Genomic DNA, 11,377 nt, shown 5'->3' with positions numbered 1-11,377 from the left:
TTATTATATTTTTCTTTGTAGACATAAAAGAAGGTGTACTAGAGAAAAGTCTTTTGAATACCCAAAGCTGCTATAACGTCCCATATTTCCATTCACCTCAAAGACGTAATCCAGAAAAATGTCTTTTTTTCTTTTCTTTTTTTATAATACAGTAAATTTGAGTGCTCTCAGTTACTTTCAAAGCCTTTTCACTCTTACTGTAAAACAACCTCCTGAGTGTATGTTTCCTTTTCCTTTCTATACATGTAAGTTCTCAGTGGAAAGAAACCCTATACACTTGTTATGTTATAACATGGCTAATAGAAAATTTACATATGTGACTCTTTTTGTGTGTGTGTGTGTGTGCTTGGTATCTAACTCAGGGCCTTGAGCATGCTGGGCAAGTACTCTATAACTGATCTGCACCCCAAGCTCTCATCATATTTCTGTTACTACCCATCTAGGACTTCTGGGACCTGACTGAAGTCTTAAAGACTGTGTCTGACCTGTGGCAGACAGCCTCTGCAGCAGGTCCTCATGACACCTTCCTCATGATGATTGTATCTTTGTTTAAGCCTTTTCCTTTGAGTGTGAGCAGGATGTTGACTTGCTGATAACCAACAGACTACAGGAAAGGTAACAGGATGTCACTCTAGTGATTATATTTTGTCATATAAGATTCCATCTTGCTAGCAAACTGAGCTTAGAAACCCTCTTGCCAAGTGCGGCCTCCAGATGAGAACTCAGTCCTGGATAACACTGTAATCATACCTGGAAGAGGTCCAGCCTCCTTATCCCCAGAAACGGAGATCATAATTGTATTCTGTTTTAAGCCACTAAATGCATGGTAATTTTTTATGTAGCAAGAGAAACATAGGCTGGGAAAATAGGGTCAATGCCCAGTGAGAACTATGGAAGTCTAGCAAAAGGGAAATCTGGTGAGAGTAAATCTCAGCAGGTATCATTTGAGTATTCAAGTCCTCAAGTGGTACACAGTGCTCTGGTACTGAGTGAACTTTCTACCCCTGTTTTGCTTTCACAGTCACAGAATAGCTTGGTGATTATTTCTTGTTTCTTGTGTTGGTCTGCGTCATGTTGAGCAATTTCTGGTCCATCTGACTTTTGAATGTAAATTTTGGTGGTTTATGGGATTTATTAGCTACCTGGGTCCAGGCCACAGGGGCATGGTTAAAGTTGGCCTTATCTTACTTCTTAGAGTCCTGTTGGTGTATTTTAAATTGAATATTATGGGAGACACAGATTTGGTCCTAACCTCTGTCATATTAGTCATAGTGATGGATTGGTGTATCGATGGGAAAATTTGCCAACAATTAAATGGAAATGTGGGCTAGCAATTGTTGGGAGATAAATTCTCCTTAGTTTTTTCATAGTTCTATACACCTTGTAAGCAGAGACACTAACTATGTTTTTTCTAAACTATCTTTTCAAGGATGTTTGTATAACAGATAGTTTTTGAAGTAGAGATGTCTCATGGAAATTAGTGCAGGTTTGTTAGAGTCTTAGAAGATACAGTTCCTATCTCCAGTCAGAGCAAAAAGCAGGCAGGTTTGCCATGGTAAAATATTTGGGTTCTCTAAGCTCAGAGTTCTTCTTTTGTTCCACAGCTCACTGCAAATGCAAGTGTTACCTGACCTTCGTATGTCCCCTGTTCTTGGGGAACTGGCACATGAACATGCTGGTGTTCTGGCTTCTGCTAATGCTGTCAGTAACACAGTCATCTCTTTTGGAGTCATGCCTGCTCTTATGTTGTCCGCTGGCATTCAGGGAACTATGACAGGCTAACCTTTTAGTTTGCAAGTAGAATAAAAATTCAGACCCTTTATAGATTTCAACAGTTTTATGTTAGGTAGTTATAATAAAGTTAAAAAATGGTTTATTGTGTAGCAGAATTCAGTCACTCATGATTAAACCTTTTCCAATATAGATTTGCATGCCCATGTATTTTTCTATGAGAGGAAAATGATTTCTATTTGTTTTATTAGATAAAATTACTCCATTTATTTTTAAATTGTGCTGTACCAACCAACAAGCAGATCTTAGGAGTGAGGTTATCTGGGTGACAATGGCTTTTTCAATAGTTTATTGCATTCATTTTTTTTCTGGCCCTCAGTTTTATCATGTATAAAATGAGATAATTATGGGATTTATTAGCTACCTGGGTCCAGGCCAGGTAGCGTAAGTTTCCTTCCAAGTACATTACTTCCATGTAATATAAAAAATAGCATCACTTTAATTTGATATATTCAGCAGGAACTTACATTTCCCCTGCTGTTGGACAGGCACCAGTGTAAATGCTTTTCAAGTAACTCAAACTAGAGTGATATTCACATCCTCATGTGTAACATGAAGGAATGAGGCAAGAGAGCCTAGTAGTTTACTCACAATCCCCAGCTAGACTGTTTGAATGACTGAAACCTAGTTAAAGCTTGTACTTTTTTTTTGTTCAAATATTTTTATAATTGTACATGGACACAATATCTTTACTTTGTTTATTTATTTTTATGTGGTGCTGAGGATTGAACCCAGTGCCTCATGTGTGCAAGGCAAGCCCTCTGCCACTGAGCCATAGCCCCAGCCCAAAGTTTGTATTCTTATTTACCATGCCATGCTGCCTTCCATCTGGTCACTGGACAGTGGAATCCCCCTCTACTGTGTGAGAGGTATGTTCTGAGAATGCTACAAGCCATAGTGGAGAATGAAACAGTCCCCACTCTGATCTCCAGGATTTGGGCACTCATGGAAAATTTCATTTTCTTTGTGTGTGTGTGTGTGTGTGTGTGTGTGTGTGTGTGCGCGCGCGTGCATGTCCCAGAGGACTCCAGTGTGAGCATTTATGTGAGAGAACACTCATTAGAATGCAAAAGCATACATTAAGTATAGACTAAATAATTGGCTCCAGGTTTAAGATTGTGTGCAATACACTTTAGGGTTCCAATCTAATGGTAGTAAATGTGATCAGAAGTTCATAGGGAACTAGGGAGACATAATTGGCTCCAAAACCTTTCTGTTTGGTGACTAAGATTTAAAACATTGCATACAGAAATTAAAATTCTTATGTTTAATCTTTTAAAAATTTTTTAGTTAATCCAGATCCTCTTTATGTATGTTAATGTAAATACCAGAATCTTTTTTTTTCTTTGTATCTACCATTGCACCAAGGACAAGATTTTTTCATAGTATTCACTTAGTAAATATTGAGTGACTGATCAATTCCATTTCAAGTATACAGTCTGAGTCTCCAGAGTCATGGCCCTGGAGGAAGCAGGATTATACTCAGGAGGTTTGACTCAATACTTTAATGAAAGAATTATTATTTACTTAAGGGAGCAGACAGGGAAATTGAGGCATCTGCAAGTGTCACCACCTCTAGGCCTGTAGAACAAGTGTTTGGTGTCCAGTGTCTGGAATCCAGTGAGAACTGAACCTATGGACAGGCTGACACTAGTGTAAGTAGCATACCAGTCAGGAAAGAGGGACAAGGAAAAAAATACCACAGCTTCCCATGCTGTCCTCTGACCTCCTACCAGTCTTCTCATTGGCTGAGCCTAATTGGAATAGAGAATGAAGGAAGAATTCTGGGAAATGATGGGGATGGAGGCAAATGGATAAGAGTCAGCATGCTAGAGACATTTGGAATGAAGCATGCAACGCCATTTCAATCAATTTAATTTGTCACCTGCAAAAACATTAAATTTTTATTTTATATTATTTAATGTAATCATATTATCATGTGTAATTATATTATCATGAACATCATTTTGTGAAAAGCCAAACATGTTCTAGGCATTTTCCAATTAATTGTTTAATATGTACATTGCTAAGAATTTACCTAAAGCACTGAATTTAAATTATCAGTAGGTGGTGCTGCTGAGATTGAGTCTTGAAAAATCTAAAACAGATATTTAACTGAAAATTATCTAGGCTCCAGACAAGTTATTTGGGAAAAAGAATTCAGTGTTATTAGGCAGTCAATTTCCCATTCATCATTTTACCATGCCATCTGGAAAATGTTGATGTTTAGAGTTTTGATTTGCTTAATATGCAGCATATTCTAGGTTTGCTCCAAAACTAAAGAAACTGAAACTGACATAAATCTTCAGAATCTGAAGGAAGAACATATTATCAAACATAATATTGATCATTTATGATAGGTTGTATTGGGGGTGGCTATTGCCTTCATGTTTAAATTTACTGTGATAGATCCAAGAAACAAATCAGAATGTGTATTAAGATTTAAAAGAAAAGTTCAATTTGAGTTTCCTGGAGAAGAGAATTATATGCAAGGAACTTCAGAGCTTTACATTCTGGCAGAATCAGAAGTGACCCTCTGAGGTACCATTTTCATGTCAACTTTCAAGATATAGAGAGGACTTCAGGCCTTTAACCAATTAGAAATAGGCCCATAAAAATCATGCAATTATAAAATGTCTAGTCTGGTATGGATATTAAAGACGCTGAAATCTCTATTCTCCAACCTACGTCAAAGAGAAACATAGTAACATATAGACTCCCAGGAATTTGCCTGAAGATTCTGATTTGGTAGGTCTGAGATGGGACTGGAAACCTGTAAACTAACTAGAATCCCAAGTGATCCTTCAGTTACAGCAGTTTGGGAAACATAGTATGCAACCTCCTCCTTTTAAACTGTTTCCTTACCCACTTGGTATAAGGTTCACAAACAGAATTCTAAGGTCACAATCATCCTTGATTAGTTGATGAAAACCATGGACCCTCACCCCAGAAAAATGTTCCTGCCCAGTTTTGCATATAGTTTCCCGTGCTTGAGAGACCCTCTAGAACCCATTTATGTAACTGATCTTATAAAGCTCTATCCTATAGAATCAGTTTAAAACTCCAGCCTGGATTTCCTATCCCACCCTACTGATGGAGCCTATTGTTTAATTATCCCCATTATAGCCAGAAGTTGTGAAAAATAGACCCATTTTATAGATTATATTCCTGAACACATGAACAAATTAAAAGGATCCTATATGCATTGCTTGAAGGTCTCCTGTTCTTCAAAATACAGAATAGAGTCTGTTAAGGAAATTTTCCAGTCAGGATTTCATGCTGTGCAGTCACTGATATCTTCAAGGGGGTTAAAAAAAAAAAAAAAGGTAAAGGAGACTGATGGTCTGTCAAGGTGTGTGTGTGTGTGTGTGTGTGTGTGTGTGTGTGAGAGAGAGAGAGAGAGAGAGAGAGAGAGAGAGAGAGACAGAGAGAGTCATTCTTGCAGCACAGTGGTAAAGTGCAGGGACTCACCCAGGCTTGGCCAGAGACTTTCCAACACATTCTTCAGCATCAGCAGGCCTGGATCTTACAGACAATTAGAGTTGTCCTGTCACTCAAAATTTTTAATTATTTCAATAATAAATTTGCTCTTAGTTTGAATTAATCTATCAACTGATACCATCCCTATGATATAAGCCTGAAGTATTATTATCATTACAGAGAAGGGTCATATAGATAAATTTAGACACCTTAGGTCAGATCCTGAGATGTCAAAATAGAAAGCATATCTGGGCCACTATCTCTATGTTGGTGATTTAAACCATTACAGTCTGTTTTCTTCTATATTTATTATGATGATGAGCTTGCTGTTTGAAATTGGTTCGTTCAGACTTAAGTAATATAGGAACAAAAAACACAAGTGAAGTGGGAAGACAGTTTTAAAAAAACTTACATATGGACCATTTTAAAATTAGGTCGTACTTTTTTTTTTAACGTGTGGTGTTTTCATTTCTTTAATTTACATTTCCTCATTTTAACAAAACAGTGCAAAGTTGAACATGTACTTCAGAACATTAGTTAGTAGTACTGGGGTCTAATGATGAGTAAGTGGACAGAAAGGGGTTAACATCATAGGCTGGAAAGGCCTGTTTATAAAGGTGGCCCTCCGTTGGCATTGGGGAACTTGGATTGGGAAGGATTTCCACCATTCCCAGAACTGATCAGCATGGCCTACTGTGCTTAAATAATTTGCATGAAAGATGTGGTTTATGATGAACACCTGCTTTCATTCTGGGACTCTGGAATTTTGAAGCATGTCAGGCAGAGAGTGCTTACATGATAAGCCCCAAGAAAAAACTCTGGGCACTGAGTGTCTAATGGGCCTTCCTTGTTGGCAATATTTCATGTGTTTTGTCACAACTTATTGCTGGGATGATTAACTGTGGCCTATGTGGCTCAAAGGTGAGAGAATCCTTGGGAGCTAGTTTCACCCCCTGTACCTCCTCCATTTGAAGCATTGTCTTCAAGTCCATTTGTTGTAATAAATCATAACCATGATGATGACAGTAGGCCAAGTCCTGTAAGTCCTCTTAGAAAATCTTTGACAGTAGTGTTAGTTTGGGGGTTTCTCCAACACAAGATCTATTTTGGTTGTAATTTTGTTTTCCTTAATACTAGTTTTGTAAGCAAGAGAACGTGCCTGTTTTAACTTTTACCGGAACCTCTAGGTTGATCAGCACCTCTTTCCTTTACTCCCAAATGGCCTGGGCATATGTTTTGCTTCTGCTGAAATTACCTGTAGATCCAGCTAGACTAAAAAGCCTGGAAAACCCAGCGTCAGTGCAGTAGCTAGTATAGACTTCACCCAGGTCATCTGGGAAGTCATTCAGCTGCTCATTCAATAAAGATGTGTTGAGACCTTACTATGCTCCAAGTACAAGTCTAGGAAGGAGCAGAAATCAAAATTGTTAAAAATTTTTTTTTCCCTCCAGAAACTTACATTATGTATAAAAATATATTCTAGTTCAGGAAACAGGTAATTAAATAATAAGATAAACATGATGGTAGTTTTAAGTGATAAGGAGAAAAATGAGGCAGGGGGATAGAACAAATAAATATAGAAGAAAACAGACTGTAATGGTTTAAATCACCAACACAGAGGTAGTGGCCCAGATATGCTTTCTATTTTGACATCTATTCAGGATCTGACCTAAGGTGTCTAAATTTATCTATTTGACCCGTCTCTGTAATGATAATAATACTTCAGACTTAAATCACAGGGCTGGTATCAGTTGGTAGATTAACTTAAACTAAGAGTGTTGACTTTAGGATCATTTAAGGGACCTACAGAAAGCAAGGTGGCGGCCTTTTTGGATGTTGTGGGGAGAGCTTTACATTCTGAGAGAACAACGAGGGCCAAAGGCTTTATGCTTGGTATGTTTGAAGAATATTGAAGAGAGTGATGAGGAGGGACAGAAACAAAAATCAAAATTACAAAGGAGGTAAGGGATAGATGGTGTAGGGCTTTGAAAATCATGGTAAAGCCCAAGACTTTGACTGTAAATGAGACAGGAGGTCACTAGGTTGCTTTTGATGAAGAGAAGCTCTGACTTCTCTCACTGAGTGTTTGTAAAACTAAATGAGCCCAGTTTATATAGTGTGATAAGATACAGTATATTATGAAAAACTACATATACCTTTATAGCCAGCCTAATCTCTAGGGTATATAAAAAAGTCAAAAAGCTAAGCACTGAAAAAACAAATAACCCAATCAACAAATGGGCCAAGGAACTGAATAGACACTTCTCAGAAGAGGATATACAATCAATCAACAAATATATGAAAAAATGCTCATCATCTCTAGCAATCCAAGAAATACAAATCAAAACTATTCTAAGATATCATCTCACTCCAGTCAGAATGGCAGCTATTATGAAGACAAACAACAATAAGTATTGGTGAGGATGTGGGGAAAAAGGCACACTCATACATTGCTGGTGGGACTGCAAATTGGTACAGCCAATATGGAAAGTACTATGGAGATTACTTGGAAATCTCGGCATGGAACCACCATTTTACCCAGCTATCCCTCTCCTCAGATTATACTCAAAGGACTAAAAACCAGCATACTACAGGGACACACCACATCAATATTTATAGCAGCACAATTCACAAGAGCTAAACTGTGGAGCCAACCTGGATGCCCTTCAGTGGATGAATGGATAAAAAAAATGTGGCATATATACACAATGGAATTTTACTCAGCAATAAAAGAGAATAAAATCATGGTATTTGCAGGTAAATGGATTGCGTTGGAGAAGATCATGCTAAGTGAAGTTAGCCAATCCCAAAAAACAAATGCTGAGTATTTTCTCTGATATAAGGAGGCTGACTCATAGTGGGATAGGGAGGGGGAGCATGGGAGGAATAGACGAATTCTAGATAGGGAATACAGGTATGAGGGAAAGGGATGGGGCAGGGGATTAGAAAGGGCGGTGGAATGTGATGGACATCATTATCCAAAGTACATGTATGAAGACTCAAATTGGGTGTCAACATATATATGTATATGAACAGATACAAAAAATTGTGGTATACACGTGTAATAGAATTGTAATGCATTCTGCTGTTGTGTATTTAAAAAGTAAAATCAATAAAACTAACTAAATAAATAAAAATTTTTAAAAAAAGAGAAAAAATTAATTGTAAAATAAGAGTATCAGAAAAACATGGGAAAAAAAAAAAAAAAAGAAGAAGGGTAGTTTAGGCTGGAAGATTCCAAACCCACAAGGGCTTTTAGAACATTAACTCAAAACTTTGCTTAAAACCAAACAAAACCCGCACTACCCAGTGGAGTTAGGAAGCACTGACCATAGAAAACACCATGGAAAGCTAAGCTATTTTATCTATGTTGACCAAATTAATTGGATAATTGTAGTTTCCTAATTTTGTGAGAGTATGGGCAAGGCTACTAAAAGAAATTCCAAATTTTTTTAATGTAAGTAACCAAAAATTTGGAGAACTGCAAACTTGAGCCCTTAACAGTAAAGATTTGGAAAGTTTAGGCCAAGGCATCCTTGAAAAGTCAGGGATAAATTTATGCTAATTATAATTGGAGAAGTACTTACATTTAAATAAGTTTTATTTATTTACATAAGTTTGTTATGTTGAAATACTTGAAAGGTCAACTCAAATTGTTGTCTCTTGAAAAATAAAATTTGAGAAATGTGAAAAGTGAAGTGACTGCTTTTCCTTAAATATCGCTTTTTGTAATTCCCAGCTTACTAGGTACATGGTTTATGTGATGGCTATACAGTGGAATGGGAGGTATTCATTTGTTCTCTTTCTTCTTCTTTTAAGACCTAGGTAATTATAACCGAAAACCATTTCAAGGGAGCACAATAATTATTTTTAAAAATTAAGGTCATTCTCTATATTTTGTTAATTTTAAGAAGAGTTACTTCAGTTAAAAGGGTTACAAAAGTGAATATGGTGTCATTTTGCTCTTACAAAATTGCTTAAATTACATAATAGCCACACAAACGAACTTGTACTTTGTCCTATACTATAAATTTAGTATGTCCAGTCTGCAAGTGCTTAGCGGGGGGGGGTGAAAATGACACATAGCAAATGATGTCAGAATCTTACCAAGTTCCCTTCAGGTGATTTATTTGGTAACACCTGTTTACGATGATCACAATTTTATTGGAAATTGTAAATAATCAGTGAATTGGGCCCAGAGACACGCTCTCTCCTATTCCTTAGACTCTCTGGAGATCCAGGTTGATCCCGAGAGCAGTTTCACTCCATCAGGTCCTGCCTTTCTGCACATCAACATCATACGATCACAGGAAACAAACCACGGATATGCCAGAACATTCCTGGCAGTTTGTACATTTTGTTTCACAAACCCTCCACTGAAAACAATGAACAAACCTTGAGATTACAAATGATCTTACTAACAATTTTAGATTTTCAGTTTTTGACTTCCTGCCTGCAGGAAGGAAATGACAGTTGGAAGTGTGGAGAACAGGTGTTCCTCTGGGCAGAATGATATCTTCTGCTTACTAAAATAAAAAACACTGCATCAACACTCCTACATGGAAGTGAATTCTAACCACAAGACTCAGTCTTTCCACCATGGATCCAGCCTCAGAAAGCCAAGTCTGTTCTCTAACCAGGAAGTTCTTAAAGATAGCAAAAAGAGCAGGCGAAGGCGCAGGGTTCTTCAAATCAGTACTGGACAAATCCAAGGAAAGAATTTGGGTGGTTTGAAAATGTACCTCCTCCATGTCCTTCCTGTTATTGGAAGTGCAATTTCATGGCAGAATCATCAGGGGACTTAAAAGGGAAGGAATCAGGACTGGAGTAAACGGGTCCCAGCTGAAGGGTAGGTGGTTTTAAAAGCCTTTTTTCATCTCCCTTTGTCTTTGTTTCCAAGTCAAGCTCTGGCATTACTTCCTCCCAGGTAGCTTCACGTTGGCACAATGGCATTCTTTTTCTCTGCCAAGCTAGCTAGTTGCTGTATCACTCACGAAGGAACATTCCCTGCCTGCTAATCTGTTAAGTATAATTCAGGCAATGACACTTTAGAAGGGCTAAAAAGTGAAATAGTTGAAGGCTATTCCCTGGACCAGACAAACATCAGATGGTCCTCTTCAGCTTTCTTTGATAATGGTCACATTCATTCTGGAATATGCATTGTTTGAGGGCATATGGGGTGGGAAATGTTGGGAAAGATATTGTAGCATCAGTGTCTATAAAGCCTTTGTGAATGCTCAGAGAGGATTGGAGTCTTTTCCTAACATTCATCATGAGATTAGTCTGATCTGCAGTCCAAGGGGACTTTGTCTTTCTTTCCTTGTGACCCTAAGGAAAGTTGGTTATGAAGAAAAGAGAGCTGGTAGCTGTAACTGTGACCAAATCCAGCAAGGGTGACCGGGACCAAGCAGGGAAATGGAAGTTGTATACTGAGCTAGAAGATTTAATGGGGCAGAGAGTGCATGATTTCTCCTTCTGAAATGTCAGAGTGAGAGGCAGCATTCCTTGGAATAAAAGAGCAGCCATTATCAAATCTCTGCACATTCCCCTGACTGCACCCTGCTTCTCTGATCCTTCCTTCATTCCTTCCAGGAATATGTATTAAGGGCCTATTATGTGCTAGACACTGTGCTGAGAGAGAACACAAAAATGAAAGCCAATGTTCCCTGGCTTGGAGGAGCTCATGGAAGGTGTAGGGACCACATGTAAACCAATGAGCTAGGGTGATAAGTCGATCCTAGGATTCAAAAGGTATTTTGACATAAAAAAGGAAATGCTTAATTCTGTTTGGAGAAAGACAGTAAAGAAAGTTTGCACAGAATAGAAAACACTTGAAATGACTGTCAAAGCATGAAGGTTACACATCCAGCTTTCTCGTATGACAGCCGAAGGCAATCCAATACACCCCAAATGCCCGGCCAGGAAAAAGTTATTCAAAGCTTTCCCCTGTCTTCTGCTTGCTGCTTGAACATTTCACTGCTCTTCAGTACTGTCAGTAAAAGGATAAGTGGAAGTGAAATTTGTTTATCTGGCTTCTGCTTAAAGAAAAGCAAGGGAAAACAAATTGGTGAAGGAAAGGTTAAAAGAATAGAGCACAAACTTTTTA

This window comes from Marmota flaviventris, chromosome 12, assembly GCF_047511675.1.
Source record: "Marmota flaviventris isolate mMarFla1 chromosome 12, mMarFla1.hap1, whole genome shotgun sequence".
Taxonomy (NCBI): Eukaryota; Metazoa; Chordata; class Mammalia; order Rodentia; family Sciuridae; genus Marmota; species Marmota flaviventris.
This window is presented reverse-complemented; position numbering follows the sequence as displayed.